Below are 20,282 nucleotides of genomic sequence, written 5' to 3' on the forward strand. Positions count from 1 at the left end.
AACCCTACCCACTGCTTCTGTCATTCTCAACCTGTGCATCGATTAGGACCACTTTGTCCAAATAGATTAGCTTGTACCTCAAGCAGTGAAATCAAAGAGAGCGCAGCAGACTCCCACCTGAAGGTTTAGAGACTCACATCCCACTCTGGCATGCTTAACTCTGATCATCTCATCTGACTTCCATCACCAGCTTCCTGCTAATGTGGGTCTTGGGAGGCAGAGGTGATGGCTCAAGCTACTGAGCCTCTATCTCCCATTTAGGGAACCTGGATTACATTCCTGCCTCTTGGTTCTGTTCCCAGGCCAGCCCTAGATGCTGAACTATTGAAGACAGCAGGGGAGTGAGTCAACAGTTGGGATCTCCTTTCCTCTCATTCTACTCTCTCTTAACCTCTTAAAATTAAAAAGAAAAAAAAACTTGAAAAGGCAAGAGCTACATATCCATCACATCCAGATGTGAAGATATTAATGCAGTATATATTTCTACTTCCAAATCAAAGAAGTACTCCCAGCGAAACTGTTAAATGTATCTTAACAATTGGATGCTGGACTCTGCCACTGTCCATATCTACAATGTCAGAATACACTTAAATAGCAGAATGATGAACTTAGGACTGTTTATGAAAGACTATACTATTATAATGATATAGGGGAAATCAGTGGGGCGAGGTAGGGATTTGGGGATGGGGGGAAGGAAAAATCCCAGAGCCTATTAAACTATATCATAAAATAACAAAATTCAAATTAAAAAAAGCAAAAAGCATCAAGAAGTTATATTCATTCATTGTGCCTTTGCTTTATGTATATTTTTCATATTATTCAATCCATGGCTAAACCAAAGGAAAAGAAATCTTAGAATAACCCACATTTTTGCCAACCTTTAAACTCAACTTGTCTTTAATGTAATGGTTGGTTCAGGAAGAACGTTCTGTAAAATGAGGGGAATAACAGCAATTGAAATTTCAAGACCTTGTGGTCAGGGGTCCTTATCTGAACTACTTCTTAAAGTAGATGATGTCGGAAATATTTTTCATGACACTTTATTAGAAGCAACACATCTATAAAAGCTGTGTCTATAATTTCTCAGATAAGGAGATTTTGATATAAGTATTCCCCCAATTAAGACTTTCTTTGAAATATTTTAAATTCCTTTCTGTCGACTGGCTACTCCCCTTAACTTACTAAAAGGTATAATTATAATTTGAAAAATCCCCTCATGATGGATTATGAATCCCAACATACAGACTTACATGAGATGTGCAAATATGAGTCCTAGAAGAAGAATTACCTACTTACAGTTTTCTGTATTGTCACATAAATTAGATATTAGCACATGGATATCTAAAGTTCTTGGACTAATTTACCTGAAGTGTACACAATTATTAGTCCCCTACATAAATTAACATGGTAATTTCAGACTCCCCGTGTTTTCTAGTCTACTGGTCATTAAATTATCTCTCACTATAGTTTTAATTTTTAATTCATTGCTTATTAGCAAAATCATGCACTTCATTTTATTTCCATTGTCATGAATTCTCAGTTTATAACTTTTGACTGGGACTAATTTTGCACTGTGTGTGCATCACTGTGTTTTCCAAAAGTCTAGAGGATAACGTTCCAATTTCTGCATGACTGATGGATACTTCATTATGTTACATTTCATCAAAAACTTAAAAAAATCCATCCATAGGATTTTGCTGCCCCTGTGATAAGTATTTGTCTCTTTGCCCAAATCTCTCAAATAAGTAGTCAAACAGCATCTATATCTACATTTTCAATTTCTCCTTGAATCTCTAAGACTCATGTCTGCTTCCCACCCACTCCAATAAAATTTCAATTAAAAGATGACTACCCTATTTTTCCAATCTTTATGCTGCTGGACTATTTATTTATATGCTCAAAACACACGTATTGAGCCTCTCACATGGAAGATAAACAGATCAGGATGCACAGCAGGGCACCGAAAATCCCCAGTTTTGTAGCTTTGGATTGTTTTAGAGACGCTCCCTGAACGTCTCCTGATTTCCATGGAAACACATTCTCCTGCTTCTCCGACTGCTCTGATTACCCCAGTCCACATCTGGACTGTTCTTTCTCTTCCAAAACCCATGCCACAGCAGTTTTCTCCTATGCCCATCCTGGCTCCTCTGCTCTGTTCTGGGCTCGCTCTCTCTCTCTCTGTAACAGCCTCAGATCTCCTAGCTTCAGTGATGCTCTTTAGTGAATGATTCTCATCCATACCTAGAAAGAAGCTTCAGTTTCATATTCACAGTTACACCTCATTGCCTTACTCACGACCTGTGAAATCCCACTACATCCCCAGCTACACTCCCACTCACGTCCCCTACATACACTCCCACTCTCATATCTCATCTAACACATTCCCCCATCTACCTGTACACAAACATTCTTGTTCTTTTTTTTCTGGGTTAGATCAGTCTTCCTAGGCAATTAGTGGAAGAGAAGTTCTGATCCAAGAAACAGACACCATTGGATGATTTCATTCAAACTCATCCTTGGTAGCAAAAAAGTGAGCATTCACCTTCTCTCAGAGCATGTTTCCTTCTGTGCAGTGCCAGGAAGTTGGGTGAACAAGGAAGGAAGAGTGATAAGCAATGAGACAATGTTTCACAGGAGAACCTAATAAGAATTAGAGGAAGAACAAGCTAGATCTTCAAAAGTCCTCAAGCATTCCGGCTGAAATGAATGCATTTGAATTGAATTTTTATTTATTTGAGAGGTAGAGCAATGTAGAGAAAAAGAGACAGAAAAAGAAAGATCCTACATCCACTGGTTCAGGCCCCCAAATGCTTCCCACAGCCAGGTCTGCGTCAGGCCAAAGCCGAGGGCCAACAACTCAGTCTGTGTCTTCTACGTTAGTGGCCGGGATTCTGCTACTGAAGCCATCACCTGCCACCCCCAGGGTAGGCATTAGCAAGAAGCTGGAATTAGGAATGGAGCCAGAACTCAAGGCCCAGGCATTTTGATATGGGATGCTGGTGTCCCAAACACCTGGTCCTGTCGGAATCTCTACCTGCAAAGTTTGACAGACTTGCCTAGAGTTGACCCTTCAGCACGTTCTACCCCAGAGCCAACTCTGACTCCTTCTGTCTTGATGGTGTGATGAGATGGGAAGCAATACATATCCCTTCCTTCCTTGACTGTGATTAATGTTAAACCTATCTGTCCTTTGTCCTATTATTTTGGGTTCTATATTTTGCCAGAGATCTGTTTTTTGCTGGATTACTTTCTACACATGCTTATGTGTCTCAAAAAAAAAAAAAAAAAATGAAGAGACTTACACTTGTCTTATACTACATTTGACACACACATAGTTTTTTCTTTTTTATTATTTAGTGTTATTAAATGTGAAAAAGTGCACAGGAGTTCTTAGAAGATACGTGGAGTCTGCAAGATCATCCAGGGGCCTGTCTTGGCGGTGGTGTCATCAAGAACAACTCTACACCACACTGAGAGACTGCAGAACCAAGACTCCATGACACGGCCCCGTGAATCCCGCACTGATTCTTAGCAACTCTTCTACTGAAGCCCATGAAGGCCAATTTCTGTGACCACCGTCATCAGACTTGCCACCATCATCAAGCCTATGTTTTGCCATTAGTCATCGCCAACCTGAAGTCTCCCTGAGGGCCACGTGAGAGGTTACGGAAGTCATACAGGCTAAGGAAGCCGGCAAAGTAAGTTAGGCTCCTCACCCCTGCAGAGAGACTGACCAGGTAAGGACCCATCTTCAAACTAGGGTATTCAAGGATCCTGTGCAAACAAAAAGGTCTCGCCAACATCCACTACCTTCACTCATTGGTTCAGTGAACTTGGTCCTCAACGATCCCTGGTGGAAAATAAATTCACGAGCCTCACCCCATATACCACCAAGTTAGGCTGAGCCTTCCACATGATTCTGACGTTGCTACCAGAAATGAGGCTAGACAGAGGACTGGGTACACTCAGGGAAACTACTGATATGACTCTAAACAAGTCCATAAATCTTGGCTTCAACACACAAAATATAGAGAAAGTGAAGTCTTCCTTACAAGTTAATGGAAAGGACTAAGTAAGTGAGTTTGGTGTATATGAGCTCAATAAAAATTATTCTAGTTTGGGTTTCTTTTTTTTATATACTCTGTGGTCTATACAAACCAATCTACTTAGCATTTCATACCTCTAGGTCTGCACAGTAATAACTATCAGCAAAATATACTTGCCTCTTTTCTGGTGGCGATTCAGGCAACACCTCTTTTAGTAACAAACGCTCCTATATTTGCATGGATTTCAGGTCAGTCCCACCTCTTCAAGAAGCCCTCTTCACTGTACTTTTCTAGTCTGAACTTCTCATAGACTTATTTTCTTGACTTATTATTTCATAATTTCATATATTGGTGAATGAGTTTCCATTACAAATGCCTGCAGCATATGATGTCTAACTCAAATATCATAAATAGGCCACACTTTCCATTATCACTTTGATTTTGCCACATTTTAAGATGAACACTTCATAAAAAAAAGTAAAATTAGATATGTAAATATGTGCTGGCTGTATTTCCCTAACAGTGTTGGACAGTTTAAGTCCTGGCATAAGACATCCCTGGGCTTCAATCCCAGTTCCAGCATAGCTGGTCGTGTGACTGGATAACCTGCTTCACCTTTCTGAGTCTGTTTTATGAAAGGTAAAGATTAAATGAAAGAAGGTGTTTGCTTAGCCACACATCTGGCATGCATTACACAATCAGTTCATAATTCACCTATTGATTCATAACAAATGTAATTATTTTGGAGGTGAGAGTTTTACACCTAGCTCCTTTTAAGTCAACGCTTAAGAAAAAAAGCAGCTATCTTTTAAATCTGCTCTCTAGAAATACAGATACATGGTCTTTTATGTTTTATGGCTGTATCTAACAAAATTATTTCATCACATAAAAGCTTAACTATGTTGCTATTGTGTTGGGCTATTCATTACACAGAATGCCCCAGGTAGCTTCAATGCTTCTGGATATATATGCATACACATATATATCATCTCATTATGTGCAGTTACCTATAATCTAGAGATTTTAATTCAGTTACTGATTGAGAGTGCACCAGAGGGAAGGAACCAAATGGAAGAGGACTGAGGACCATATCATGGACCATTTAGCTGAATTAAACCCAGCTTCCATGTGGTGGTACAGAGGAGGATTGTAATACTGCATCTCCAGCTACTACACGCATTGAGTTCATTACCAACCAATCTACATCTCTGCATTTTCACACTCACCACCCATGACTTTGGAGCATTTCGATAATGAAGCTCTACAGGGACAAAAACTGTTGGGGAGTTTTTTCCTTCACTTTCTGTCATTTCCCTAACATATACTGCAGATGCCCCCAACTGACACTGCTGAGAAATACGGAGACAGGGAAGCTTCAAGCACACAAGGCAGTGAGGGCCAAGGAGACAGCAGACAGGGAGCACACTGCAAACCATAGGACTGCAAAAATCAATGAGAATTCATTATAAAACAATACAGAGAGACACTGAGATGTATTTGCTTTGCTCTGAACCCTACTCATGCTGCTTTATTGTTCTGCTATTTAGAAAGTGATAAGAGATTTCCACAACAGAAGCACTTTGCTGTTCTATTAAAGATTATTTTAAAACATGCACTGCACAATTTATAGAAAAAATCCATATTCTATTTGGTTCATGCAATTCAATCCCACCTGTTCAAGTCTCAATAAATAGTTATTGTTTCGTATTATTGAATAGCTGTAACTATGAAAACCGAAATAGAGCAGCTCCCCATTTCCATTCATTCATCCCATTTCTCCCAGGCCTCTCTCTCTCATCTCCTGGTAGAGCTTTGCCCCTTCTTTTGACTTCACGCAACATCTTTCCTTTCACTATGTTCATATTCTTGAAACTATACTTTGAGATCAAAGGACAGCTTTCCTCCTGAGGTATGCCAGCTTCTGTGTCTTGAGCCATTTTAAAAGGACAACCACTGTTCTGACAGCTTTGCACTTTCGCTGTTCTCTCTCTTGTCCTTGGTACAACTGAGGAAAGTCAGGGAGGCAAACCAGTATAATGTGCACAGGTGCACGTCTCTCATCAAAGCACACAGGGAATTGTTTTTTTTTTTAAGCCTGAGAATCAGGTATCACAATTTTGCTAATGTTTAAGAATCTCATCTTGGAACACAGAAACCACAAATACTTCACTCTTCTAAGGGTTAAGGTTTTCTTAGCAAATTAAAGTCCAAAGCAGAAGTAGTGGTGCCTGATGTTTTTCTCCAATAATCAGTAGAGGCATCAGGGTTGCTAATGGTGACATGGGAAAATCCTTTATTTTTGCCCACACAGAGTATGAAAACAGTGCTTAGTGTAAACACACTTGAGACGTTGAAGTATGTTGTGAAGAGCTCAACTGTGGGCCCCAAGTGAGTTCACTGGTTTGTCTGGCAAACAAACATTTTAAAGGTTATTAATGCCTGGAAGCTTAAGCAGGAAGAGAAATTATCACTTTTTTTAGATAGATAAAATGTGGATTTGGGACTGTTGCAATAATAATATCTGTTATGAGTAGAGAGTGCAAATTGTGAAAAAGGGAGTGAAACATAAATTCTTCCTAGTTGCGTACATTGATCATTGCTTGCTCTTTCAAAGGACAAACCATATCAACTCCTGAGAAGTTGTGGAATTTCTTTTTTGCAAGTTTTATGAACTAGCATGGCAGAAGAGAAGATCTTCCTTACTGAAAAACTTGTTTTGTAGTCCAAATAAGCTCTTCCAGGTGCCAGCATTTTGTGGTGGTTCTTTGATCTTTGAAGAGGAATACAAACCTTAGAATTGTTTGGAGATCTGCTCACCACAGAGTGACCAATTAATTTTTGTGGAATCAACATTAGTGCTGGCATAGCAACACCTACTGGCACTTTTATGAAGTAAAGTTGAAATCAACAAGGCCAAAAATTGATTCTTCCATCACAGCAGAGTCCTTACCTGTGATGTCTACACACAAAAAATGACTGCATCTAAATGAACGAGCAGAACAGAAACGGTGGTTGTGAAAAAAAAAATCACGCCTAGTATTTAAAGTGCCACTGATGAAATTGCCGAACTTCTCTATAAACCCAACTTATCATTCAGCTTATTCGTAAAACGGCATAGTCAGGTTCATGGCTGAGACTGATTCTTACTTTTCTACTCATGTTCTCTTCCTTCTCCTTCATTCCTCATAATTCATTAAAGAGAGTTACACAATTACAGGAAGCCATTCAGGAAAGTGCTGGGTAGATTAAAATAAACTGAGAGGCATCATGTTTATTTTTACCACAGATACGAAGTCTAGTCACCAAACAATGAATAATACAGCATGTAATGTCTTAGCCTGCCAGTTCTTCCAACTCCTAAAACAGTATCTTCACTTAAAGAGACCTTCAGGGAGAGTGCAAACCACAAAACACTAGCCTTAGAAAGGACGGTACACACCAAAAGAATACACCCAGACAGGTACAAGTCTTCAAGTTCAGCAAGACTGGGCTTCATCAGCATTTAGAAAAGCCACTGTTCCTATTTAGTTAAGACACTTCCACTCACTAGTAACTCCTGGGGGGGTGGGGCAGGCAGCCCCACGGAAGTGAACGAGAAATAGTAGGTGGTTGCTGGTGAACCGAGTTGTAAGCCAAATGCTGACAGGTGATTTGCAGGCTTCTATCATGGGGAAGCAGGGCCCTGGAGAGATTCAGGGACCAGTTGTCTGGACCTCTGAATCCATGGAAAACCAAAGCCAGCCCTGGCCATCTATAAAACACTGAAATAAACACCTCAGTAAGGTTGTAAAGTTTTACCTACAGCTTAAACGATGATAGAAATTGAGCCCCCACCATTCTGAGCCTGGGCCCCTTCTGTGTTTCAGTTACAGTTAAATCAGGCTCCAGAACACCTTTATTCTCTTGGCTAGACACAAACACATCCACAATCCCAACAACAAAATTGTAAATCTTCCATTTGGATTCCAGTTGCTGAGACTGATGAATTTGAGGGAGCATTAGAGAAATTTTGCATTCCCAAGACATAGAAAAATGTGGGGTTTGAATAGAGCCAGTGTAAGTCTAGACTACTCCCACCTGCTGCCTGGATTCCTGAGAGCAACTCCTAATTCATTTCTCTTCTCTTCTTTTCTCTTCTCTTCTCTTGTCTTCTCTTCTCTTCTCTTCTCTTCTCTCTCTTTTTTCTCCTCTTATCCTCTCTTCTCTTCCCCCTGCCTCTCTGTTATTCTACTTCCCTTTCTGGACATTTCGGCCAGATTTATTCATCTATAGTGCTGCTTTCTGAGTTACATTCTGTCTCAGAAAGTTTATTTGCTCACCTTGCCAAGGAATTTTCTAATTTAATTGCCCAATGCTCTATTTACCAAGAGAAAACTCGACCTTCTTTTCAACCTTGGTTCTCCCTGATCATTGTGCCCTATCACTGGACTCCCAGCCTATCAAGCTGTCAGTAGGGTTCATCACCCTCATGTGTCAAACATACATACACTACTGCTGCTTCTGTGTCTTAAGTCTGACTCTTGCTTCCCCATTAAGACAGCATCTACTCACAACTCCTCTGTGTGTTGCCTCTAGAACCGAATACACAAATCTAAGAGGCATAAAAAATTACCGGTAAAAAGGTTCAAGAATTAATAGAACTGCACCAAGAAATGATGCAAGATATCAACTAGAATGAAAAGTAGCCCATAGTGTTAAGCACTTTCAAGTACATTTTCTCATGGAGTAAAATATGAAGTATCAATAGAGACCCAAGAAACTCAGGATGTGCAGTTTTCAGAGGAGAAAAAAATCTCAAGGATAATGGAATTGGGAACCTATCTTTGCAGTGACTCAGTAACCCGTACTTATTTGAGAGGCAACATTGTTTTCTGTCATTCGTTTAGCTTGGGTATATATATACACACACAGTATTGAGCCTAGTAGCTGAGACTCCTGCAGCCCACACTGTGTTCAGTGTCCAGTGTTGGCTCCTGACACCAGCCTCCTGCCAGTGCCGATGCCAAGAGGCCTCAGTGATTGTTCAAGTGATTGGGTTCCTGCTACGCGCGTGGAATAACTGCACCACATTTCTGGCTCCCAGCTCCAGCCCTAGCCTGATCCTAGCTGTTACAGGCATCTGAACGAACCAGCAGATGGAAATTGCATGCTCACTCACTCACTTTCTCTTTCTCCCCCCTCTCTCCTTCCCATTTTTGACAAATAGATAAATAAACCCTATATGTTTTAGAAATGATGACTTGTAACTCAGAACTCCCTAACGTTTTCTACTGCATATACTTATGCATTTTTGCAAAATTATTTCTTTGGAATTTTGTACTTAGAAAAAAATAGCTGAGGAATCATTTTATAAATCGCTATAGAAGCTCATGAGATTATCCATAAAAAAAAGTGTTCTGGCATAAATCACTCTATAAATCCCATTTTTCATTATTGCTAAGTTTTTAAAGGAATTCTCCAAATATGATTTTCCTCATAATGAAATATACTTGATAGCTCAGAAATAAAATTATGTTGAACTAAACTCTCTTGTGTAACACACTGAATGTTTTAGGCTGTGTTGTGTTTAGTGTTTTTCCCTGTCTTGACATCTGAAATTGTTGTTACAGTGAAGTAAAAGGTCATTATAAATGACCCTGTGATGAAGTTGCTTTTGTAAATCCTTTTGATGTAGAATTGTCTTGCCGTCGTCTGTTTGAAACAAGAATCACTCTGAGTTCTTAAAGGGCAAAAGACACGAAGTCATCTTTACAGCCTTGGAGATCACCAGCTCAGCTGTGCTTCCCACAAGATGATCTGGAGAGGGGAGAATAAGGGCTGGAGAAGGGGGAAACCTTCAACCTTCACACCCCGCCACTTCTATTTAAGTGACTATATGAGCAAAACTAACAGAGCTGAAAGCAAAACAAAGTTACTAAGATTCTCTGGAAAGAATGGTCACCAAGAAAGATAAATAATCCCCCCTTCTATCAATCTGAAACCATTAGGCCCCTCAGACCTACTTGACACCAAGCAGTGGTGTCTCCTTCCATAACACCAATGTCTTGATCTGGAAAACTGAATCAGTCATTTCGAAACTGACAGAGAATCGCTTTGTTAATGTTTATTTTTCTTCTTAGGGTCTTTAAGTATTAAGTTCTTGTGGAGACAGCCTTGTGAGTTTCAGGGAATTGGAACACAACCCACAAGCATGCTGCCCAAATCTCTTTTCTCTTTATTTGTTCTGTGGAATATTGATTTAGATTTTGGCCTATTCACATTGCTTTAAACCTCTAAATGCTGGCTCTTACAGCTGGAGGAAACACTTTGCTGAAGCTAAAATGATCACCCAAGAGAACATACTGGGGAAACACATAGACCAAAATTAGCCCTTGGCTCTGAATGTACAGCTCCCATTGAAACCAGTGAGCCTGAGCTCGCAGGATTCTGGAGACACATTTTCCTTTACATTGAATATAAAGGCTTTTTCAAAGGGTTGTGCTTGTTCGAGTTTTTGCTAAAGAAGCTGAATTAGCTCTTTGTCATATTAGAAGAAGAGAGACAGCATTGCTTCCCCAATTTGTCTTCTAAGGGGGCTTTTGATATCTAACAAAATTGCAGACACCCTTTTTTGTTTCTGCACACTGATTGTGGAGTATTACAAAGGATCAGGCATCATCCCAAGTGTTTTCAGTCTTCTATAGTTCCTACAACAGTCTACTATAGCATTTCCTAATCCTGTACAACCAAAGCAACAATAAAAACACAGTCATGTTTAGAATCAACACAGGAAAAAGACAAAAATGGTGCTAGACAGTAAACAGTGAGGCTCTTTGATGACAGAAAACACTGTAAGCTGCAGCCTCACCAAACGGTTTCCACCAGAAATCATTCTCAGACTTCCGAACATTCCTTTGTTATACTGGAGACGATACTCCTGAGCTTTCCAGAGATCTCGCCACATGGCCGATACTGTTGTTGCATTCTGAAATGCTCAGAATGCAGGAAGGACATAACCTGGCTTTAAGAGTCTGTGGTTCTCCGGGTTCTAGGAAATCCAGCTGGCGTGGATGTGCTGACCCCAGTAAACACCAGCACAGCACCTGGGAGACCTCCTACAGCAAGACTCTGCACCACTTTACAATGCTCACCGCCACACCAGCACGGCCTTAGTCATCCCTGCACCAGGAGTCTCACCATTTATGCTCTGACAACACATAAAAATGCATGGTGCACATTTTCAGTTAAGTAATGGAAATAGTCATACCTCATTTTATATCTCCTATCACTGGCATCATTTCCACCCAAAAAGAAATTAACTAATGTGAACTTAATTGAATCAGAAACAAGGGACGTCCAGCAACCCAAGGTGTGCCTTACGCTCTCCTCAAACACAAGTCCTGAAATAGTTTGCAAAACTCCAATCCAGTACTCTGCTCATAAACTAAGACCGCACTTCTAGCATAGACATAAGATTATAGAGAGATCTGAAGAACAGAGAAACATGATGTGGCCGAGCATTGCAGCTCACCCCATTCCCTACTGGCATCTGCCATCTATGTGTTAAATTTTTTAACTGTCACTAATGATGTAGCTCCTGCAGAGCGCCATTGGCTTCGCCCTGCTAATGAGAATAAAGGCCAAGTAAAATGGAAAGATCTGGCCACAAATAAATGGCGAGGACCAGATCCAGTACTAACGTGGGGGCGAGGCTCCGTTTGTGTTTTTCCCCAGGATGAAGAAACACCTAGATGGGTTCCTGAGAGACTTACACGACAAATCTCCTTGGCTCCAACTCACCATGATCCCACTCCTAATGATGTTCTTGCAGGATAGGAGACCTTGACAGCAGTGGTGCAACTTCCTGGTATCCTGCCCATGGGAAACGCAGATCTCCAGCTGCTCCCCGATTTACCATTATATATGTGTTACCCCTGTGAAATGGCATTTAACTGGCAGCATGGATGTTTTAGGAACAAAGCGGAATCTTGGCTATGGGGCTGATGGTCATAGCCATGATTGCAGTACTGTTTACTCTTCTTTGCCACCTATGCAGGCAACAAGCCTGGGAGCAGGTCATTATTTGACAAACCATGATGGTTTTAGCTGTGGAAAATCCTAGCGCTCAAGTTTGGTTGAACATGGTGTGATGGGCAGCCAGAGACGGGTAAGATCTGGCAGCACTGATGACCAACCTAAGACAGGGATCCCCCAGGTGGGGCTCCCCATGACGGGTAAGGCGTCAACTGACTGCTGGACAACCTAAGACAGGCGTCCATTAAAAAAACAAAAAAAGGGGGACATGCAGGCCCCGGTCTCCCAAGGATTAACTCCACAGCTTAGCTTGTTTCTCAGAGCATAACAGGATTGGCAATTTTGGCCTGATACATCTAGCCACTGGCTTAACCGCAAGTTCCTGCTTCCTATTTGTCAAGTTATCTTCCAAGGGATTGGATAAAACTCAAGGGATTTAGGGTGGCCACTAGAGGATTGGATAAACACTGGGAGGAACTCAAGGGATTTAGGGTGGCCACAACAGGATTGGATAAACACTGGGAGGAGCTAGGGAGAGTATAAAAGAAAGCCTGGAGTTGCAATAAAGATGAATCTGTCATCGATCGGCATTCGGTGTACTGCGTGTTGCCTTGTGTTGTCCTCTGTGCGCTGTCTGTGTTGTAACCCTAGTCCCTCCGCTCAGCTCGGATTACGTGGCGACGTGGGCGTTGCCAACAACATGAGACTGGTCAAGATTAACCGCACCAAACAAGGATCTGTGGAAGTCTTGAATACTGAACTGAGCCTTCAACATTGTGGAAGCATAGAAGTGTGTGTGTGTGTGTAAGGTCTCGAAACAAAGACAAGATTCGAACCAGAATACAAGAAAGACACAGCAAGGAAACGGCATTTGTGTGACACACATGAGGCAGGCTATGCAGGGAAGACTGTAAAAACTGCCAAAAACCAGACCATCAGGAGTTTTACACATTAGGAAGGTCTATTTGGGGGAAGGTATGGCAGTTGACTAATTTGCCATATCTTGCAATACTTGCATTTCATACTAGGGTGTCAGGTTTGTGTACTGGTTAGCTGGCTTTTGATCCTGCTTCCTGTTAATGCATCTTGGGAGACGGAAGATGATGGTCCAAGTGATTGGGACCATCAGCCAGGTAGAAGACCCAGCTGGAGCGCCTAACTTCTGCCTTTGTCACAGCCCTATCAATTACGGGCATTTGGGAAGTGTAGTAGCAAAAAAAAGTTCTCTGTCTCTCTCTCTCTCAACAAAATAAAATAGTAACCATTAAGTAAAAAGGAAGTTTTCATTTTTCCTGTAAGCGATAAGTATCCACTGAGAGGCCTAGATGTAGTGGAGATAGAAGAGTTAATTACATTGTGAGAAAGTGATTCTTGCTGGTTGTTGGGGGATGGAGGTAAGGTAAAACAACAGTTCTTGGTGATTAATTATATGGGCAAGGGGGAATTGGGGAAAAAAGATTTACAAGTCCATGGTTCTAACTTTTGGGACTGGCTAGCTATTGATCCCATCAAATGGGAGAGAGGATACTAAGGGGACAACAGATGTTTTGTGAGAAAAAAAAGTAAAGGTAAAAGAGTGTCCTGGCTCCAAAAGCAAGGGAGTGAGACACTTTCAGAGAAAGAGTATTGCATATAATGGGTACATTGGGCAAGCAGTCATTACTGGGCAGTCCTACATGCACCTTATTTTACCTCTTACTATCTCTGAAAGTTTACTGAGTACGTACAGCAGCTCTTTCCTTCCAGATTAAAAAAAAATTGACTCCCAAGACTTTTTAGTTATTTTCACACTCTGCATAATGTCCTTGCAAGTGAAAACACTCTACACTTTCATATTGATGAGCATAAAATCCTTGAATCCTGTAGTGACAATAATTACTGATAAGAGATAAATGATTCTTCAAACTTTCTTTAGAATAATTTAAGCTATAATAATATCCTAGCCTTTCCATATAATGTCTTTATTTATTTTTTTAAGATTTTTTAAATTGAAAAGTCAGATATACAGAGAGGAGAGACAGAGAGGAAGATTATTGATTTCAGTTTATATGAAGTACATGGAAGTATGTTTGGTTTTGTAATTTTGTGAGGTTTTTATTTTAATGAGATTTATTTGTATTGGAAAGGCAGATCTACAGAGAGAAGGAGATCCAGAGAGAAAGATCTTCCATCTGCTGGTTCACTCCCCAGGTGGCCATAATGGTTGGAGCTAAGCAGATGCGAAGCCAGGAGCCAGGAACCTCCTCCGGGTCTCCCACGTGGGTGCATAGGCTCTGAGCCGCCTATGACTGCTTTCCCAGGCCACAAGCAGGGAGTCAGGTGTGAAATGCAGCATCCTGGACATGAACTGGCACCCAGAAGGGATGACAGTGTATGCAAGGTGAGGATTTAACCATTAGGGATTTAGTATTTAGCCACTGGGCCCAATTTCGTGAGTTTTTCTGCTGGACCTTTGCTGAAAGACAATTGATGGTACTTGCAATTTGTGTGTGTTTGTAGATTTCTGTGCAATTTTTGCAGGTGGTAAGGAGACAGGTTTTTCCTATTTGGGTGACTAAAATACTTTCGTGTCTAGCTAGACTGTTCGTTTCTTGGTCCTTTGGCAACATGAAGAGAAATTTGTTGCATTGTCAGCACATACTGGCATCTCTGAGTAATTAACTTCTATCTAATCTGGAGTAAGTGAAGCAAAAAGAAGGCCCAGGAGCTCACCACTATGCCATTGTCATTGCTCATGTCCAGTGATCCTGCTGGTCTGTCTTCTCTCAAACATTCACACCGCTCTTGCATTTACTTTATACTCAGGAACCTTAGTTGTACCAAGGAGGAAGGAGAATAAAAAACGCATACTCCATCCTTCTGGAAACAGAACCCCATCCCTTCAAACCACAAATGTTGATGCCTCCATTAAATAACATTTTTTCCTCTTCTCTGCTGGGACTTGTAGTCCAAGCACAGTGATCCTCCCTCCTCCCTCTCTCTCTCCCTTCATCCTTCAGTTTCTATACTGTGTAACCACAGATCCTGACTTCTCTGTGCTTGAAGGAATGTGAAGCAAGAACATTAAAAGCCAAGACCATCTCCACGGTTGGTGTCTATGTCAATGTGACCATGACCTACACAGACGCTTCCTCAGGTGTTCCAGAAGCTCTTCCCCTGAGCATTTCCTGAATGTGACTCCCCGGCCAGGGACAATATCTCTCCCTTTGTCCTCAGGCTGCCTGCCAAGTATGGCTGCAGATTCTGGTGGGAAGACCTCAACAGCAATACACCACGAGGGCTGCCCTAGGATGACACCCTTAATCCAGGAACTCCAGCACACAGCCTCCCAAGGACTCCACATCACTTCCAAGATGTCTGGACATGATCTCTATTTAGTGGTCAGCTGTATGTTCATTTTTCAAAGGTGAGTAGCATCCGGTCCCCTCAGATGTCAAGAATGAAATTATTAAAGAAGGAAGGAATCACAGCTCAGTTTTATCAAAGAAATCCAACTCACTGAGTCATCTCTAAATTTCCATTTGTGATCTTTTGATGGATTCCAAATAAACAAAAGGCTCATGATTATAAAAAAAAAGTTATCTTAGCACTTTCATTGAAAATAGGTTGATCATCAAGTCTTACTTAGGTTAAAATTCCCAATTTAATATCTTGTTATATAGTTATAATGAGGGAGAATACAATAAATGCTCCCCAAATCTGTGCTGTTGATCTTATTGCATTTAGTTGGCACTTTCTTCAATTGATTGAAACAAACCGAAGGCCTGTTTAAAAGAAGGTGAGTTCTTTTTTCCATAGCTCCAACAGGCTTGCACATAGGAAACACATAGTAGGCACTCAAAATATAAATTGTTAAGCTAAACTACACAGAAAGTCTATTGTTCAATCAAAGCTCAAGTAGCAAATAATGAGTTATCTGGCATGCAGTAATCATCTGTTTTTGAAATTGGTGATAATTTACTTATTATCTGCAATGGGTTTCTGAAAAATATTTCTCTTTTCATTAAGTATTTTACTTTCCATATTTGCTTGTCAGGAAAATCTTCACATCACTAATGTAACTTCTCATCGTAGGCAGAACTGAATATTCATGCCTTGCTCAAATCACTGGTATTCTGGCCTGGAATGCTTCCCTTCCCCCCAGAAAGTTAACCCATCATTTGTATGGGAAATTTGTGACATCTTGCCATTTCTAAAATCACTTTTCTTCTGCTGTGACAAGAAGTAATATTTGGTGAGGAATTGGAACACATTACTACAGAGAGTAAGGGGAAATATTAGACCCCTGGAGTGGGCATCGGGCCGGGTGATTAAGATGCCACTGTGGACACCTGCAGCCCACAGACAGAGTGCCTGCTTTCAGGTCCCAGCTCCATCTTAACAGCTTCCTGTTAATGCAGACCTTGGGAGCAGCGGTGACAGCTCAGGAACTTGGTTCTGTTAGCACATGAAAGACCTGGGTTGAGCTCCTACTCTCTTTCTCTCTCTCTCTCTCTCTCTCTCTCTCTCTCTCTCTCTATCTCTCTCGTCAATGTGTGTGTGTGTGTGTGTGTGTGTGTGTGTACATGCACATGTTTGTGGCTTCTAATCTCTATACCAAATAAGTAAATAAATGATTATTTTAAGAGTCTTTACCTTAAACAATAGAAATATGGGAAACATGGAAAAGTCTTACATTTGTTCCACCCACTGAGACACCATTTTTCCTACTTTCACTGAAGGCTCCTTGTAATATTCACTGTTTTGTGCCTAAATGTTCTTCCAAAATTTAGCATTATACACATGAAGAACCTCAAAAGGACCAAAGCAAGTCAGTCAGCATCAGCTTTTCCTGTGAATTACTAAGGTGTCAGAGTCCAAAAAAATACCACTGCTTCACCTGATAAATATACTTCTTTTTAATTATTTGCTGAACTATTAGGTAACAAACATAGCTATAATTGCACTTTAGCATCTTTTATACAGGTAATGAAGTCTTTGCCAAGTAAGATGTCATGACAGCTCTCTCCTATCAAAAACCATTACTGATGGTCAGGCAGGCCAACGCAGTTACCTTGAAAATTATTATAGCTGCAGATTGATGAAATAAATGAGTCCAACTCTACTGTATCAAAAATACATTCTCCATAATCATTTGCATGTTAAGCAGTTTACCATGAATCTGGCCAGGAGCACAGAAAACCACCATTAATTCATTCTGATAAGCCAGGGCTAGCATGTTCCTTTACCAGGCTCCTTACGAAAACAAATTATGGTCCATGTTTAATACGAATGAGGTCCTCCCCTTCCCTGTGGCTTTCCCCAATAACTCTCTGATAGTAAATCAACCCTTAATGGCTAAATGTGGCGTGAAGTCATACTTACATTGCACCACTAGGGAGCAATGAAGAGGAAGAATTGGGTTAACTCAGTTTTATAAACACCTTTCAGAATCTTCCTTCTGTCTCCCTTCTGTTAGCTTACAGTCTCAAGTCTGTCAATCATTTTCAATACCAGGTATTTTAGCATTAACAACTCCCAGATGACTGGTACTCTCACATTCTCAATGGAGCACCTTTCAACACCTTCACAGGAAAACACAACTGTACAATCCATGTCACCAGAATACTAACTTACAGCTGACCAACAACGACCTGCATACACTTCCCTGGAAGATCTGGGCTCCAGGACCTGTAACCCACACAGCCTCCAGTCTAGGTACAGCTCTGCCCTATTTGCTCTGTCCAGCCACATCCCATGCTGAACAGGCACTGTAGGCTCGCGGTATCTTTCACTTCCTAGAACATCATCCCCGCTTTTCCCCAAGCAGCATCCCACTGGCTTCCCACCAGCACTCACACCACACCCCTCCTCTTTGTTGACATTTCACTTAGTTCTTGAGAGTTTCAATTCCACGTCCCTTAGCTTTGTATTTTGTTTTGTTGTTTTTCTTCTGAAGGAGATGATAGGAAGTGGCTTTCAATAAAATGATGCTTTGGGATTAAGCAGCTCCAAGACAATCAGACTTTCCAAATGCCCAGGGCTGTCAGTTCTCCCAGGGGTTATTGTGCGAGCAATGTCTTTGTCTCTCCTTCTAACACATGATGCCAAGTCAAAGGCTTCTCCCATTATCCCAGTGCAGTTTGAACCTGGGCTCTGCAGACCCAGAAAAGGGCAGGGCCCAGGAGGGACTCCATTCTGCCATATTATGAAGAAAATGTAATCCCTGATCCAAAGAAACATATTTGCAGCCTAGTCTTCTTAGTGAGGTAAGACAACAGACAAATGGAATCACAGAGTCTTACAGCTGAAAGGGGCCTGAGAGATCAGTCATTTCTATGAATGGCTGCATCCTCAAAGTCCTCTTTGCTCATCTCACCAAGAAAGAGTATGATTTCTCGGATGTCAATCAGACACTGGAAAGATGAGTATCACTGAAGAGCTATATTCACACACCATACATAAAAGCAAAAGAAAGCATGACAGTTCCAAAGCCATCATGTAGTAAGCTAAGCTTCCAACTCTGGTGCCAGCATCCCAGAGGGGTGCTGGTTCATGTCTCAGCTGCTCCACTTCCCATCCAGCTCCCTGCTTGTAGCCTGGGAAAGCAGAAGAGGATGCCCAAAGGCGCTAGGATGCTACACCCATATAGGAGACCCAGAAGAAGCTCCTAGCTCCTAGCTTCAGAATATCTTGGCTCTGGCTGTTAAGGCCATTTGGGGAGTGAACCAGCAGATGCAAGATTTTTGTCTCTCCTCTCTGTAACAAAAATAAATAAATCTTAAAAAAAAAAAAAAAGCAAGCAGGGCTACTGTGAGAAATATTGAAGGAACACGTCTCTGGAGTCTGTAATGCTGCCAAAGAGGCAAGGAGTTAGCAAAAAATCAAAGAGCCAAATGGCTTGCCTGTGCCTACTCAGAGTTAGAAACAGAAAAAGGTCACCACCCATGGTGGAAAAATGAGCCAATGTAAACCTCAAGGTACGCGTGCACACCAAGGCAGTCTCCGAAGACGTAACAATCTTAGCTGTGAAGTGATGGGTTAACAATCTACACTTTCAGGAGGGAAAAAAAAGTAAGAGGCCAAAATAACAGTGATTTGAGCGAGGCATGAATATTCAATTCTGCCTATGATGAGAAGTTACATTAATGATGTGAGGATTTAACTGACAAGCAAATGCTGAAAATGAAATCCTTAATGGAAAGAGAAATATTTTTCAGAAACCCATTGCAGATAATAAGTAAATTATTACCAACTTCAATAAAATATGATGATGAACGTGCAAATCTTAATGTCTAACATTAGCACTCCTTAACAATGGAGGGTTCAGCAAGATGAGCACCTTTTTATGAAGCTCCCTTTATTTTTAAAGTATCCACCGTCTCCTCGGGGGTTCTTTCAGCTACTAATAAAGGGAAAACTGCAAGGGGGTTGAAGGTATGCTGTGCTTTTAAATGAGAAAGAAAAAGTGGGTGCATCCCTTTCCTGTTCACTCATAAATGTTGTTCAAAATAAGATGTGATTCTATCACGTTTGGGGGGAAAGCCATGTCCATAGATACATATTTACATACATTGAATTTTACCGATAAAAGCTATTTCTATCACTATCAAACAAGGCATAGGATAGAATTTATCGTATTTTATATATAAAAGTGTCTGTGCTTAGGCAGTGGCTGATATTTGGCTGTTCTGGATTCCGGGGGGTGCGGAAGGGAGCAGGTAGTTGGGAAGGGGAGAAGAAACAACTCTTTCTCCTTGTGGAAGAAATAAGTGCTCAGGCAGGGGGTCTCCATCAGCCAGCCAGCAGTGCGAGTCTGGGGACAAAGCAGCTCCTTTCCACTCCTGCTTTAGTGCTGCTCTCTTCCGGCATGGAAACCACTGAGGCTGTGGGATGAAAGCCCAACACACACATGGCCGCAACAGAAAAGATGAGGGCCCCTACGGCTGGGTTCAGGCTCTGGTGCCCAGTCTCACCAACCAAAAACTGCATGGGAACCAAAGAAAAAAAGCCTGCCCCAAGCAGGTGCAAGCTGGAGAACCCTCGGAGTCAAAACCCCAGGTGTGACCGATCTACCTGCTGCCTCCCCACAACTTGTGCCTCAAGAAGTTCACCACGAAATATCTGTCATCATTTTCCTGGTGCTTCCTCCCAGAAAGAAGCAGCTGAGGGAAAGGAGGACAAAAATCATTTAGAAAACAGAGTACCCAAAAATGATGTACTGGAGTGAAAGTGACATCTTGA

The sequence above is a fragment of the Ochotona princeps genome, chromosome 28 (assembly GCF_030435755.1).
Source record: "Ochotona princeps isolate mOchPri1 chromosome 28, mOchPri1.hap1, whole genome shotgun sequence".
NCBI lineage: Eukaryota > Metazoa > Chordata > Mammalia > Lagomorpha > Ochotonidae > Ochotona > Ochotona princeps.